Source organism: Hypanus sabinus, chromosome 5 (assembly GCF_030144855.1).
Source record: "Hypanus sabinus isolate sHypSab1 chromosome 5, sHypSab1.hap1, whole genome shotgun sequence".
Classification (NCBI taxonomy): Eukaryota; Metazoa; Chordata; class Chondrichthyes; order Myliobatiformes; family Dasyatidae; genus Hypanus; species Hypanus sabinus.
Window position 1 is genome coordinate 139767522 of NC_082710.1, and position 16570 is coordinate 139784091.

The following is a 16570-nucleotide window of genomic DNA, read 5'->3' on the forward strand; positions in this document are numbered from 1 at the left end:
GAGTTACGACACCCGCAACAGGGCACCGGGTCCCCCCCTGAGGGCCGCGAACGGCAACACAGTAAGGACCTACGGCATCTGTATGGTGCGGCTACAGTTCGGCTCCAACCGGTTCACGTGGGACTTGACACTGGCCACCGTAGCCCAACCACTTCTGGGCGTGGATTTTTTGCGGGCTCACAGCCTACTGGTCGACCTTCCGAGGCAGAGGCTGGTCCATGCCGAGACCTTTCAGACGTTCTCCCTGGGTGAAGCAAAGCTGCCAGCCCCACGCCTTGACTCCATCACGCTGTCCGACAACGACTTCACCAGAGTCCTGGCAGATTTCCCATCGGTTCTGGCACCGCAATTCACGGCAGCCATGCCCAGACACAGCGTACAGCCCCACATCCCGACACAGGGACCACCCCTCCACACCCGTGCTTTAAGGCTTCCCTCGGACAAGCTCCGACTGGCGAAGGAGGAGTTCCAGAGGATGGAGGAATTGGGGATCATCCGGCGGTCCGACAGCCCATGGGCCCCCCCCCCTGCACATGGTGCCCAAAGCATCAGGGGGCGGGAGACCATGCGGTGACTACCGCAGGCTGAACGAAGCTACAACACCGGACCACTACCCTGTGCCGCACATTCAGGAATTTGCAGCAAACCTGCACGGCGCACGGATCTTCTCCAAGGTAGACCTCGTCCGGGGATACCATCAAATCCCGATGCATCCTGACAACGTTCCCAAAACGGCACTCATCACTCCGCTCGGCCTTTTCGAGTTCCTCTGCATGTCATTTGGCCTGAAGAATGCCACACAGACATTTCAGCGGTTAATGGACGTGGTGGGACACGACCTGGACTTCGCTTTCATCTATTTGGACGACATCCTCATAGCCAGCAGCAGTCGTCAGGAGCATCTGTCCCACCTCCGTCAACTCTACGCCTGACTGAGTGAATATGGCCTGACAATCAACCCGGCCAAATGTCAGTTCGGGCTCAACACCATCGACTTCCTGGGCCACAGGATCACTACAGACGGAGCAAACCCTCTGCCCGCTAAGGTAGACGCCATTTCTCCCGACCCACCACAATTAAAGGCCTTCAGGAATTCGTGGGTATGATAAATTTCTGCCACTGCTTCCTCCCTTCAGCTGCCCGAATCAGGCGCCCCCTGTTTGCCCTGATGTCGGGTCCGGGCAAGGACATTACCTGGGACGAGGAGTCCGCCGTCGTTTTCATTAAAACAAAAGAAGCCTTGGCAAATACCGCGATGCTAGTGCACCCCAGAATGGACGTCCCTACTGCCCTCACAGTGGACGCCTCTAACACGGCAGTCGGTGGGGTGCTGGAGCAACTCATCGCGGGTCGCTGGCAACCCCTGGCGTTTTTCAGCAAACACCTGCGACAACCCGAGCTCAAATACAGTGCTTTCGACCGGGAACTGTTGGCACTATACCTGGCAATCTGGCATTTTAGGTACTTCTTAGAAGGTAGGCCCTTCACCGCATTCACAAACCACAAACCGCTTACCTTTGCGTTCACGAAGATGTCCGATCCCTGGCCAGCAGCGCCATCTGTCCTACATCTCTGAATACACGACGGATGTCCAGCACGTCTCCGGTTTGCAGCTCCAGGGCCTCCCTGTAGGCCCAGGTGAGAGGACCCTACTCTGTGACATCACCCTCTAGTCAACCCTGTCCTGTTGTCCTGGCAACCTGGCGGTGACACGTTTTCGACTCCATTCATAACTTAGTGCACCCCTCCATCAGGACAACAGTCCGGATGGTCTCTAACAGGTTCGTTTGGCACGGACTCCGCAAGCAGGTCAGTGAATGGGCCAAAACATGCATGCACTGCCAGACGGCCAAGGAGCAGTGGCACACCAAAGCCCTGCCGCAACAGTTCCACCCCAGCCACCGGCATTTCGACCACATTCATGTGGATATCGTGGGCTCCCTGCCAGTGTCGCATGGCACCTCCTCACTATCATGGACCAGTTCACAAGATGGCCAGAGGTGATCCCGCTCACCGACACCACCTCCGAATCTTGCGCCCGGGCACTGATCACCACCTGAGTGTCCCGCTTTGGTGTACCGGCCCACATTACCTCCAACAGAGCTGCCCAGTTCACCTCCAGCCTGTGGTTAGCTATGGCCAGCCTTTTGGGGACTCAGCTGCACCACACAACTGCCTACCACCCACAGTCGAACGGCCTGGTGGAGCGTTTCCACCGTCACCTAAAGTCGGCTCTCATGGCCCGTCTGCGAGGAGCTAACTGGGCGGACGAGCTTCCCTGGGTCCTACTCGGCAACCGCACGGCGCCTAAAGAGGATCTGCACACCTTGTCGGCCGAGTTGGTGTACTGCACACCCCTGATCGTCCCCGGGGAGTTCATACCAGCCCCAAGGGGGCACGAGGAAGATCCCGCAGCAGTCCTGGGCAGACTACGCGAGAGGCTCAGTGACCTGGCCCCCATACCCACTTCGCAGCATGGGCAGAACCCGACCTGCGTACCCAAAGACCTGCAGAACTGTAAGTTTGTGTTTGTACGAAGGGGCGGGCATCGGGCACCGCTACAGCGGCCCTACAAGGGGCCGTTTACGGTGGTCAGAAACAACGGGTCCACGTTCGTGCTGGACGTTGGGGGGAGAGAGGAGGTTTTCACGGTGGACCAACTCAAATCGGCCCATATGGACGTGGTGCAACCGGTCGAGTTTCCGGTTGAGGCCGACCTCCCAGACAGGGTCCGGCCCAGACTGTGGACATTGGGGGGTGTATCGCCGGTTCTGTGGGGGGGGGTGTTATATGGCGACCCACTTCCTAGCGCACTCGAACCATCTCACAAATAGCCAGCGGGCCGGCATAAAGGCCAGTCCCAAAAGGGCGCCAAGTCTGCTTCACCAGCAAGGGGAAAAGCCCATGCGCGGGACGGGACTGTGAATACGTGCCCCCTACAGCATCCGCGCCCGGGGAGGGCGGGATCAGGATGGCTTTAAAGTGAGGCCACGAAGTTTGAATCAAATCTTTTTGTAACTGCAGTTCATTGACTCCGAGTTGTTATTTCAGCGCTGTGTGTAGCACACCGCTACACGATATTCATTTTAACAACTAGTAAAACAGTAATAAAAACTTTGATTTCCTCCATGTTTGATCATTTTTGCTTTCATTCATTTGCACTCGTAAAACGTATATAGCAGGCAATGAAGGATTTGAGCACTGGAGCTTTTGCTTATCATCCATATGTGATTTGCTTGCTAAATGATGCTTTAATAAGTCAAGTTTCCAAATTTTATGCCACCTTTTTCCCTCTTGCAAATCCTTCAGCAACTTTTGCATCATGACAATTCATGCAGGTTCTGTATTATACCTAATTATTTCTCATAGCTGCACGTTCCTGACATCGTGAGCTTTCCGTGTAGCAGTTTCTACTGTTTCATTAAGCCAGTCTGCTTGAAATGAACTAACATTTATTTTGCGCTTCACACCCTTTGTTCATCTGGAATTTGATATACCTGTAGTAACTCAATAATTTCTTCACTAAAAGCAGTATAAATAAACCAGTTCTAAAATCTGCAGACAAATCATCACAAACTCCACGTTGTCAATGCCATTTGCATCGGAAACTGTAAAAGGGAATGCGATTGTGTACAACTGCAAAATATACTTAACGTGCCAATGAAGTAGAGGGTATTGTAGCGATGTACTACATACAGATCTAGAAACAACGACACGCAGTTGGTAAGTCATTTCGGGACTAGTTTATTCAAACTTTGCCGCACAGGCTTTTAATCCCTAGTTCCGGCCCTCTCCAGGCGGAAATGACATCAGAGGTGCATTACCAAAGTCTCTCCCCGCGTGCGGGCTATTTGTCAGCCAGTTCGCCTGCGCAGAAAGTGGGTCGCCACATAACGCCCCCAGTACCGGTGATACATCCCCCAATGTCCACAGTCTGGATCAGTCTCTGTTTGACCGTCTGCCTCTGCGCCGTGGTGCCTGAACCTCGAACGGATGCGCCAAGCCCACATGGGCTGGTTTGAGTCGGTCCACTATGAAAACCTCCTCTCTCCCCCCAATGTCCAGAACGTACGTGGACCTGTTGTTGTTGATCACCTTGAACGGCCCTCATACGGCCGCTGTAGCGGTGCCCGGTGTGCACCACTTCGTACAAACACAAACTTACAGTTCTGTAGGTCTTTGGGTACGTAGATCGGGGTCTGTCCGTGCTGTGAAATCGGTACGGGGGCCAGGTTGCCGAGCCTTTCGCGTAGTCTGTCCAGGACTGTTGCGGGTTCTTCCTCTTGCCCCCTTGGGGCTGGTATGAACTCTCCCGGGACGGCCAGGGGTGCACCGTACACCAACTCGGCCGACGAGGTGTGCAGATCCTCTTTGGGCACTGTGCGAATTCCAAGCAGGACCCAGGGAAGCTCATCCACCCAGTTAGGTCCTCACAGGCGGGCCATGAGAGCCGACTTCAAGTGATGGTGGAAGCGTTCCACCAGTTCGTTCCACTGTAGGTGGTAGGCAGTTGTGTGGTGCAGCTGCATTCCCAACAGGCTGGTCACAACTGACCACAGGCTGGAGGAGAATTGGGTGCCTCTGTCAGAGGTAATGTCGGCCGGTACCCCGAAGCGTGCACCCCAGGTTGCAATCAGCGCTTGGGCGCAGGAATTAGCAGATGTGTCGGTGAGCGGGACCGCCTCAGGCCATAACATGAACAGGTCTACCATGGTTAGGAGGTACCACGCTCCTCGTGACACTGCTAGGGGCCCACGATATCCACATGAATGTGGTCGAACCTCCAGCGGGTGGGTACGAGGAAGTCCTGCAGCTGCAAACCCGAGACTGCAGTCCTGTAGCTGGGCATCTCGTCATCTGCCTGCTGCGCCTCTGCCAGTGCTGCATAGTCCACCCCCAGGGACAGGGCCTGGACACCTGGTCTGGAGAGTGCGTCCGCCACGACCTTGTCCTTTCCCGAGACATGCTGGATGTCCATCGTGTACTTAGAGATATAGGACGGATGTCGCTGCTGGCGAGCTGACCAGGGATCGGACACCTTCGTGAACGCGAAGGTCAACGGTTTGTGGTACGTGAATGTGGTGAACTGCTGGCTTGCCAGATACAGTGCCAACAGCTCCTGGTCAAAAGCACTGTACTTGAGTTTGGGTGGTCGTAGGTGCTTGCTGAAGAATGCCAGGGGTTGCCAGCGCCCCTCGAGGAGTTGCTCCAGCACCCCACCGACTGCTGTGTCGGATGCGTCCACCGTGAGGGCAGTTGGAACATCCGTTCTGGGGTGCACCAGCATCGCGGCATCTGCCAAGGCTTCCTTGGTTTTAACGAAAGCGGCCACGGCCTCCTCGTCCCAAGTAATGTCCTTGCCTTTACCCGACATCAGGGTGTACAAAGGGCGCATGATACGGGCGGCTGAGGGGAGGAAACGGTGGTAGAAGTTCACCATACCACCGAACTCCTGCAGGCTTTTGACTGTGTTAGTCTGGGCAAAGTGGCGATCACGTCTACCTTGGCGGGCAGAGGTGTTGCCCCGTCTTTGGTAATCCTGTGGCCCAGGAAGTCGATGGTATCGAGACTAAACTGGCATTTGGCCGGGTTGATCGTGAGGCCGAAATCACTCAGGCGGGAGTAGAGCTGGCGGAGGTGGGACAGATGCTCCTGACGACTACTGCTGGCTATGAGGATGTTGTCCAAATAGATGAACGCAAAGTCCAGGTCGCATCCCACCACATCCATTAGCCACTGGAACGTCTGTGTGGCATTCTTCAGGCCGAGTGGCATTCGGAGGAATTTGAACAGGCCGAACAGGGTGATGAGTGCTGTTTTGGGGATGTCTTCAGGGTGTACTGGGATTTGATGGTATCCCTGGGCGAGGTCTACTTTGGAAAAGATTCTTGCCTCATGCAGGTTTGCTGCAAAGTTCTGTATGTGCGGCACGGGGTAGCGGTCTGGAGTTGTAGCCTCGTTCAGTCTGTGGTAGTCACTGCATGGTCTCCAACCCCTGGCTGCTTTGGGTACCATGTGCAAGGGGGAAGCCCATGAGCTGTCAGACCTCCGTACGATCCCCAATTCCTCCATCCTCTTGAACTCCTCCTTCACCAGGTGGAGTTTTTCTGGGGGGAGCCTTTGTGCACGGGCGTGGAGGGGTTGTCCCTGGATCGGGATGTGGTGCTGTACTCCATGTCTGGGCATGGCTGCCGTGAACTGCGGTGCCAGAATCGATGGAAAGTCCGCCAGGATTCTGGTGAATTCATTGTCCGACAGTGTGATGGAGTCTAGGTGTGGGGCTGGCAACTTGGTTTCTCCCAGGGAGAACATCTGGAAAGTCTCGGCATGTACCAGTCTTTTCCCTTGCAAGTCGACCAGCAGGCTGTGAGCTCGCAAGAAGTCCACCCCCAGGAGTGGTTGGGCCACGGCGGCCAGTGTGAAGTCCCACGTGAACCAGCTGTTGCCGAACTGCAGCTGCACTGTGCGGGTGCTGTAGGTCCGTATCGTGCTGCCATTTGCGGCCCTCGGGGTGGGTCCTGGCTTCCTGTTGTGGGTGTCGTACCCCATTGGGGATAAGATGCTGATTTCTGCTCTGGTGTTGACCAAGAAGCAGTGTCCTGACTGTTTGTCCCAGACGTACAAGAGGCTGTCCTGGTGGCCAGCTGCCATAGCCATTAGCAGCAGCTGGCCCTGTCCCTGGCCCTTGCAGGGCGGGCAACAATGGCGGCCTTTTGAGCCCCACCGCTGTTCACTGGCCTCCTCACTCCTACCTCTGTATTGTATGCGCCCTTCTGCCGGGCCTGGTCTGGTCTGCTGTTGGGCGCGTGGCCTGGTAATCTGACTGACGGATGCCATGCTCTCCCTCTTGGCTTTCCACAGCACGTCTGCCCGTGCTGCCACCTTCCGGGGGTCGCTGAAATCTATGTTGGCCAGCAGCAGATGTATGTCCTCGGGCAGTTGCTCGAGGAACTCTTGCTCAAACATGAGACAGGGCTTGTGTCCGTCAGCCAGGGACAGCATCTCATTCATCAATGCTAAAGGCAGTCTGTCTCCCAAACCATCCAGGTGAAGCAGACGGGCCCATCACTCACGCCATGAGAGGCCAAAGGTCCCAATGAGCAGCGCTTTGAACGCTTCATATTTGCCCTCTTCCGGGGGCGACTGTATAAAATCCGCAACCTGGGCGGCCGTCTCCTGGTCAAGGGAGTTCACCACATAATAATAACGCGTGGAATCAGAAGGTATCTGCCGAATCTGGAACTGGGCTTTTGCTTGGCTAAACCACACATGTGGTCGCAGCGTCCAGAAAATCAGCAGTTTTAGCAAAACTGCATGAACAGATGAAGAGTCGGTCATCTTTGGTCCAAATCCCATTTGGACTGTCGGGGTCACCAATGTAGTGATGTGCTACACACAGAGCTAGAAACAATGACACACAGTCGGTAAGTCATTTCGGGACTAGTTTATTCAAACTTCGCGGCGCTGGCTTTTAATCCCTCGTTCCCACCCTCTCCGGGTGGAAATGACATCAGAGGTGAATTACCAAAGTCTCTCCCCGCACGCGGGCTATTTGTGAGCTGGTTCGCCTGCGCAGAAAGTGGGTCACCACAGTATCAACCTTTTGTGCGTAGTTTAAGTTCTGTTGTGTGCTAGTAGCAAAAGAGACACACGCACGCACACACACACACACACACACACACACACACACACACACACTCCTACCTTAGAGAAATAGAGAAATACCAGTCATCGGGGCATGACTGAGCAACAGCACAAGACAAATCATTCTCCACAAACACAAAAGGACTTTGCTCCAGTGCTAAATGAGAGTCTCCTTTAAATAATCATAGAGTGTGGGAAACAAGTGTCATTCACAATTAAGATTAAACAGAAAACACCACAGTTTAACATCTACAACAATGAACACATACAAGTACTGGAGAAACCATGGAGCCTAATGCTCTACAGCAATTTGCAGAGGCCCCCCAGGGTTCAGGACATGTAACTCCCATTTTGTGTGACTGCACATAAGCATCTCTGATCTACAGACTCCATTTTTGGATCTCCCCCACCCTCTACCAACCATTTAACTTCTTGCTGCCCTTACCTATGCAATTACTGGAGAGGCAGCATTTGTCCCTTTCCCTCTTCCCTTCCAAACTATCCAGAAACTCGGTCATTTTTCAGGTGAAATATTGGTGCCCTCCACAAAGGACAGGATGAAAAAGAAAAACAAAGAAGTTTTCCAATAAATTTGGTTAATTACTTCATGGTAAAAAAAGTGCAGAAGGAGGTGGACAGTCAGTTTTTGGGGTGAAGACGCTTCATAGGACTGAAAAAATAGAGGGGAAATAACCAGTATAAAGAGGTGAAGGGGGAAGGGTGGAGCAAGAGCTTGAAGGTGATAGGTGAATGGAGGGGGTGGGGGGGAAAGAGTGGAAATGGTGCAAGAGGATGGAAGGTGACATGTGGAGGCAACAAACGGCTGTGGAACAAGGAAAAAATTTAAGTATTCTAACTTATTTGCAAACTGTCCAGGTAGTAATTTGTGCATGTTGTATAATTCCTAATATAGTAACACAAGCATTATGCTTCAAATATCCTTAGTAGCAATGGATGTTGTATAAATGCTCATGGAAGGAACAGTATTGTCTGCATGTGGTATAACTCATAACATTGAACTGACAAGTTTAGGAACGTTGTACCGATGTGCTACACACAGCGCTGAAATAACGACATGCAGTCAATAAGTTGTTTGGAGACAAGTTTACTCAAACTTCCTGGCGCTGGTATTTAATCCCTAGCGCCCGCCCTCTCCGGGCGGAAATGACGTCAGAGGTGCATTACCAAAGTCTCTCCCCGCGCGCTGGCTATTTCTGAGCCAGTTCGCCTGCGACGAAAGTGGGTTGCCACAATGTCTGCTTTCCTGCAACCATCATGTTCTTAGACTGACTTGCACAACCCTAATCATCCCTAGGCAGCAGAACACTACAGACCAAGGACTTGCCTCTGTGCCATTTTTTGCACTATTGTTTTACTCTACTGATGCACTGTGCATTCAGCTGCAGCTCCTATCAGACCGAGTTCGGGAATTGGAGCAGGAGCTGGATGAACTACGGATCATTCGTGAGGCAGAGGCAGAGACAGATAAGAGTTATCAGGAGGTAGTCACACTGAAAAGACAGGAGGTAGGCAAATGGGTGACAGTCAAGAGAGGCAGGGGGAGCAGACAGAGAGAGAAGAGCACCCCTGTGGCTGTTCCCATCAACAAAAAGTATACCGTTTTGGATACTGTTGGTGAGGATGACCTACAGCTGCAGTGGTCCTGTCTCTGGCACTGAGGTTGGACCCTCAACTAGGAAGGGGAGGAGGGAAGAGAAGAGAGCGGTATTGATAGGGGATTCTATAGTCAGGGGGGCGGATAGGAGATTTTGTGGGGAAGATCGGGAGTCTCGGATGGTATGTTGCTTCCCTGGTGCCGGGGTCCGAGACGTCTCAGATCGGGTGCAGGTTATTCTCGAGAGGGAGGCCATGAATCCAGATTTTGTGGTCATGTAGGGACCAATGACGTGGTAGGATGAGTGAGGGGGTCCTGCGTAGGGAGTTCAGGGAGTTCGGTGCGAAGCTGAAGAGCAGGACCTCCAGGGTAACAATCTCAGGATTGCTACCTGTGCCACGTGTGAGTGAGGCAAGGAACAGAAGGATTATACAGATTAATACGTGGCTGAGAGGATGGTGCAGGAGGGAGGGCTTCAGGTTTGTAGATAATTGGGCTTTGTTCCAGAGAAGAAGGTGGGATCTGTTCCGAAGGGACGGTTTACACCTGAACTGGAGCGGTACTAACATTCTTGCAGGGAAGTTTGCTAGTGCTTCTTGGGGGGGGGGGGGTTTAAACTAAATTTGCAGGGGGTGGGAATCCAGAATGTGAGAGAGGATAGCGAGAGGAAGAATAAAGGACAAGTGGGGACTACACGGTTCTGGTATATTAAGTGTGTAGTAGAGAAAGGTGAGGCGGAACAAGTGATAAGGAGGACACATGTACAGAGGGATGGTCTGATGGAACGTGAAGTTAAATGTGCAGAAAGAATAAGTAAATTTAGGAAGGACAACAAAATTCTAGGGGCGTATAACCCGATGGGAGTTCGGGGAGCTGGGTTAAGCAAAATAGGCAGCGATTCAAACAGAGAGAGGAGGAATGGGCTAAAAATTCTATGTCTGAATGCACAAAGTGTCAGAAATAAGGCAGATGAGCTTGAAGCTCAAGTGCGAATGGGTAACTATGATGTTTTTGGGATAACAGAGACATGGCTTCAGGGAGATCAGACCTGGGAAATTAACATACAAGGGTATATGTGCTATCGTAGGGACAGAAGTGTGGGCAGAGGGGGTGGGGTGGCCCAGTTGGTGAGGAATGAGATTCAGTCCTTTGCAAGCGGGGACATAGGGTCAGGGGAAGTAGAGTCTGTGTGGATAGAACTGAGGAACAGTAAGGGCAAAAGGACCCAAATGGGTGTTGTCTACAGGCCAGTAGCATGGATATTGGGTGCAAGTTGAATAGGGAGTTAACATTGGCATGTGGCAAAGGTAATGTCGCAGTAGTTATGGGGGATTTCAAAATGCAGGTGAACTGGAAGAATCAGGTTGGTGCTGGACCACAGGATAGGGAGTTTGTAGAGTGCCTACGGGATGCATTCTTGGAACAGCTCGTACGAGAGCCGACCAGGGACAAGACTATTCTGGATTTAGTGTTATGTAATGAACAGGATTTGATAAGCGATCTTGCAGTAAAGGAGCCATTAGGAGGTAGTGATCATAATATGATAAGTTTTTATCTGCAATTTGAGAAAGATAAAGGCAGCTTGGAGGTGTCAGTGGTTGCATTTGAACAGGGGAAACTATGGAGCCATGAGGGAGGAGCTGGCCAAAGTTGACTGGACGGATATCCTAGCAGAAAAGACAGTGGAACAGCAATGGCAGGTATTCTTAGGAATAATGCACAAGGTGCAAAATCAGTTCATCCCCCAGAGAAGGAAGGATTCAAAGGGGGGAAAGGGGCCACAGTGGTTGACAAAGGAAGTCAGAGATTGCATAGCATTAAAAGAAAGGAAGTATGACAGAGCTAAGGTGAGTGGGAGGACGGATGATTGCAAAGTTTTTAAGTAGCAACAGAACTTAACTAAAAAGGCAATATGGGGAGAAAAAATGAGGTACAAACGCAAGCTAGCCAGGAATATAAAGGAAGATAGCAAAAGCTTTTTTAGGTATGTGAACAGAAAGAAGATAGTTAAGAACAATGTTGGGCCCTTGAAGAATGAATTGGGTGAAATTGTTATGGGAAACAGAGAAATGGCAGAAGAATTTAATAAGTACTTTAGATCTGTCTTCACTAGGGAAGACACAAGCAATCTCCCAGATGTATGGATGGGCCAAGGACATAGGGTAACAGAGGAAATGAAACAGATTGACATTAGGAAGGAAACGGTGATGAGTAGACTGATGGGACTGAAGGCTGACAAATCCCCAGGTCCAGATGGTCTGCATCTTAAGGTACTAAAGGAGGTGGCCCTGGAAATTGCGGATGCATTGGTAATCATTTTCCAATGTTCCTTAGATTCAGGATCAGTTCCTGAGGATTGGAGAATGGCTAATGTTATCCCACTTTTTAAGAAAGGAGGGAGGGAGAAAACAGAGAACTATCGACCTGTTAGCCTGACATCGGTGGTGGGGAAGATGCTAGAGTCCATTATTAAGGCTGAAATAGTGGCATATCTAGATAGCAGTGATAAGATTGGGCAAAGCCAGCATGGATTTACCAAGGGTAAATCATGCTTGACTAACCTGTTGGAGGTTTTCGAGGATGTAACCAGGACGTTAGACGGGGGAGATCCAGTGGATGTAGTGTACCTTGATTTTCAGAAGGCATTTGATAAGGTCCCACATAGGAGATTGGTGGGTAAAATCAAAGCTCAGGGCATCGGGGGGAAGGCATTGACATGGATAGAAAACTGGTTGGCAGATAGAAAGCAAAGGGTAGCGGTGAATGGGTGTTTCTCGGAATGGCAGGTGGTGACTAGTGGGGTGCCACAGGGCTCGGTATTGGGACCACAGCTGTTTACCATTTACGTTAATGATTTGGATGAAGGCATAAAAAATAACATCAGCAAATTTGCTGATCATACTAAGCTGGGTGGCAGTGTGACATGTGATGAGGATGTTAGGCAGATACTTGGCAGATGGCGTTTAATGTGAATAAGTGTGAGGTTATACACTTTGGGAGTAAGAACATGAAGGCAGATTATTATCTGAACAGTGTTGAGTTGGGTAAGGGAGAAATACAAAGAGATCTCGGAGTCCTTGTTCATCAGTCACTGAAGGTGAATGAGCAAGTGCAGCAGGCAGTGAAGAAGGCTAATGGAATGTTGGCCTTTATTACAAAGGGAATTGAGTACAAGAGCAAGGAAATCCTCTTGCATTTGTACAGAGCCCTGGTGAGAACACACCTGGAGTATTGTGTACAGCTTTGGTCTCCAAGGTTAAGGAAGGACATCCTGGCTGCGGATTCACGAGGTTAATTCCTGGGATGTCTGGACTGTCTTACGCAGAGAAGTTAGAGAGACTGGGCTTGTACACGTTGGAATTAAGGAGATTGAGATGGGATCTGATTGAAACATATAAGATTATTAAGGGATTGGACAAGATAGAGGCAGGAAATATATTCCAGATGCTGGGAGAGTCCAGTACCAGAGGGCATGGTTTGAGAATAAGGGGTAGGTCATTTAGGACAGAGTTAAGGAAAAACTTCCTCTCCCAGAGAGCTGTGGGGTTCTGGAATGCACTGCCTCAGAAGGTAGTGGAGGCCAATTCTCTGGATGTTTTCAAGAAGGAGCTAGATTGGTATCTTATGGATAGGGGAATCAAGGGATATGGGGACAAGGGAGGAACCGGGTATTGATAGTAGATGATCAGCCATGATCTCAAAATGGCGGTGCAGGCTCGAAGGGCCGAATGGTCTACTTCTGCATCTATTGTCTGATGTATAATGTATGCATAACTTGTTCCATGTGTTGTGCTTGTGATGCAACTACAAGTAAGTTGTCATTGTTTCTGTACCTCGTTGTACTTGTCCACATGACAATAAACTCCAGTTGCCTTGATTTGATTAAAAAATATGCATGCATTTCAAACAAGTGTGGTAATGTATTCATGTTGAACAACATTCCTGAAATTCAGTTCATTAAAGTCAATGGAAGTAAATGTTCCAAGCATTCTTATGTTATAGAACTATATTTTAAACTTAATGCATATAACAGAGAACATAATGAGTTTTTAAAATCATGTGCAAAATGCCATGGACTGAAAAATACCAATGTAACTCTCAGCGTGTGTGTGTGAGCCAAATATAGTTTTCCTTTTTTAAACAAAAACTCTTCTCAATCTCTGACTCCAATTAAATTTTGAAGGTACAAGATACCACACTTGTGAAATGTAATCTTCAGTGTTAGGGTGTTTATATTTCAGTAGTTATAACTTAACACAATTTTTTAAGAAATTGCTTAAGCTCGAGTGCACCCGCACCACCAGCTCTGGGTGTGCTTCACAGGTAACCAGTGAGAAAGAGCAGCAATTTCGCACACTTGCATTGAGTGAGGACTGAGATCCATCAGCAAATCTCTGGAAAGTTCTGGCTTGTGAAGGAGCAGGTTATCCATCCAAAAGCCATGATTTCCATATTTATTTATACTCTACATCAGATTTTGGAAACTGTTAAAACAATGTAAAAACCCTTACATTCTTAAAGTTATTTGGTCAGTACGTTTGATAGTGTTAACGCATTTTTTTTTGTGCATAGCACGAGTACCACATGCTCCTTGGGCGAAAAACCTTTCAATTTTTTGAGATGTATCCCCATCTGACACAGCTCAATGTCCATGAGCCGAAGGAGCCTGAACGGTGGTTCTTCTCCATTGTCTGCACTCTTCAGTGCATCCCCCTGTGCCTACTCCTGCTGCCTGGAATGTACAAATCGACAGCCTTCCCTTATGGGTATCTCATTGTGCTGGAAGACTAACAAATTCCGTGCAGACTAAGGAGTACATTTCACTGAGTTGATAACCTTCCAGCAGCACATGATGGCTGTCTCTGACCTTTCCCTGAAAACAGCCAGTAGATCAGAGAGTCCTCTGTTACGTACGTGGCTGCTAGGGATGAACCAAAATGAGAAACCTTGCATCCTGATAGGCTGCAGCTCTGCTGGCAATGCTACTGTGGCCTCATGATATGGAGCAGAGGCTTAATGAGTTAAAGGCATAAAGGGGAAAGCTCACACCTTAAAGTAAGGAGATGGCACATTGGAAAGATCAAAGAATTCAATGAGGTAATAATAATCAGGTAATAAGGTTCAAACTATACACTGAGGAATGACATTTGCTCTATCAAGCTTGTGCCTACTCTTGAAAGAACTATTCCTTTAATTTCTCTTCTCAAAAGCCCTCTGGCTGATCTTTCCTAGAATCATTTTCAAAGTAATTATTCATTTCTCTTTCTTGGTGAATCTGCATCTGTTGCTCTTTTAGACAGTGAATTCCTGATCAACTATGTAATTGTTTTTAATAATTCCTCTCCCCTGGTCCCTGCTAATTATTTTAAATCTGTACCTTCTGGTAACTGGCCTTTCTGCCAATGGAATTTGCTGTTCCTCAATAACCTCTTCAAAACCTTTTTCTCATTTTAAATGGTAAATTGAAAAGTGCACACTTAATACCTTCAATTTGGTAGGACTGGGGAAAAAAGGTGAGGAGTAGATTTGAAAGGTAGGTGGTGGTGGGGGGGGGGGGAGGGGAGAGAGAAGCAGCAGGCGTTGGGTGAAACTTGAAGGGGGAGGGATGAAGCAATAAGCAAAGAGCTAGGAAGTTGATTGATGAAAGAGACAAAAGGGGCCATGGAGGTAAGAAAAAGTGGGGGGGGGGGGAAGGAGCATTAGAAGGAGGTGATGGGCAGGCAAGGAGGTACTTGAGAAACCTTTTTTCATTGAAACCACACAGCTGTAAAACCCAACAGTGCATGACTATTTAAACCAGGGGTTCCCAACCATTTTTTAATGCCATGGATCCTTACCATTAACCAAGGGGACTGTGGACCCCAGGTTGGGAGCCCCTGATTTAAACGGTTCACCCAAGAACATTCGAGACATTGAACAGTCGATGGAAGTCAGACTGGAATTGGTTGTCAGCCAATTAATAGGCATTGATTGTTTCAGCTTGCTGTAACAGCTCCCTCTTGAAGATGGTTATGATTTGAGCCACGAGCTAATTTGGAACAAATGGCTTGCCCTGGTGAGCAGTCGTTCTTAGTAATTGCAGGCTGGTACTTTCTCAGGCACCGGTGGTCGGGGTAAAGTAAACATGTCCAGGAGGAGATGAAGGTCCAGTTCTGCGTTTGATGATCTGCCCGATGAGTATGTTATGCCTTTGGGAGCACGTGGTTGCAAGCGGTTGATGTGACGATGTCAGGGTGTCCATCTATGTTAACTTTGAAGAGCATATTCCCCATTTGTTTGACAATCTGACCTGGCACCCTGGGGTCTTTCCCATTGCGATACTGTTTTGCCCACACTAGAGCTCTGGGTTTGAACGATTTCACCCATCGACTAAGATTCTTGCAGCTGTCTTTAAGCACCTGACCATGTGCTGTTTCTGATGTTGGACACTTTGTCAGCACTGCAGCCAACGCTCTGTGCAGTTTACTTCCCAGAAGTGCTTGAGGCCTTCAGAGCTTGAGAGCCTGAGGCCCAGATGCAGTGTAATTCGATATATCAACAGAAATATGTTGAGAGCCTCGGCCAATGCTCCTTCCCCTCTTGATTTCAAAAGCGACCATTTGAAGGTACCCACAAATCTCTTTGCTTGGCCATTGGACTGTGGATGATACTTGAGAGGAGGGGTTGAGTGGACGTCGATAATTCCGCTGTTCTGGCAGAATTTAGCTTTTCAGGCATCCCAAAGTGGCTGAAGATCTGTCGCAGCTGTTGAGTAGTAGTAGCCTCTGTCATTGTTGACTTAATAGGTGATACTTCAGCCCATTTGGAACAGTTAACAAAGAAAAAGTAATAACGCCTGCTGATTGGGCCAGTGAACTCAATATGTACTCGACTCCAAGTTCTGGTGGCCTGAGGCCGTCTTTATGGATTGGCTCTACTTGTATTCTTTGCTGCCAGAGAGCTCTGAGTGCACTGCTTTGTATGGGTGTGTTATCTTTGGCAATGCCTAAGGAGGACACAAGGCTTCTTGCATGAGCTTTCATTCGATTGATTCCCAGGTGACCATAGTGTAAGTTTTTCAGAATGAGTGTTCGTGGAATCATGGTTATTTCTTCAGCGGTTTGATCGGGGCACGACTGCGTAAGCACGTGGATGTCAGCCAACGAGAACAGCAAGAAGAGTTTAAAAGGAGACAGTTTTATAGAGCGGGTGTGAGTGTGGAAGGAGACTGAGTAGGAAGGCTTTGGCTCAACAGGCTTTGGCGTTAACGGGTCGAGGCGAGGTAGTTGCCTGAGTAGAATACAAATAGAAAGTGTGTGTGTGAGGCCAGTT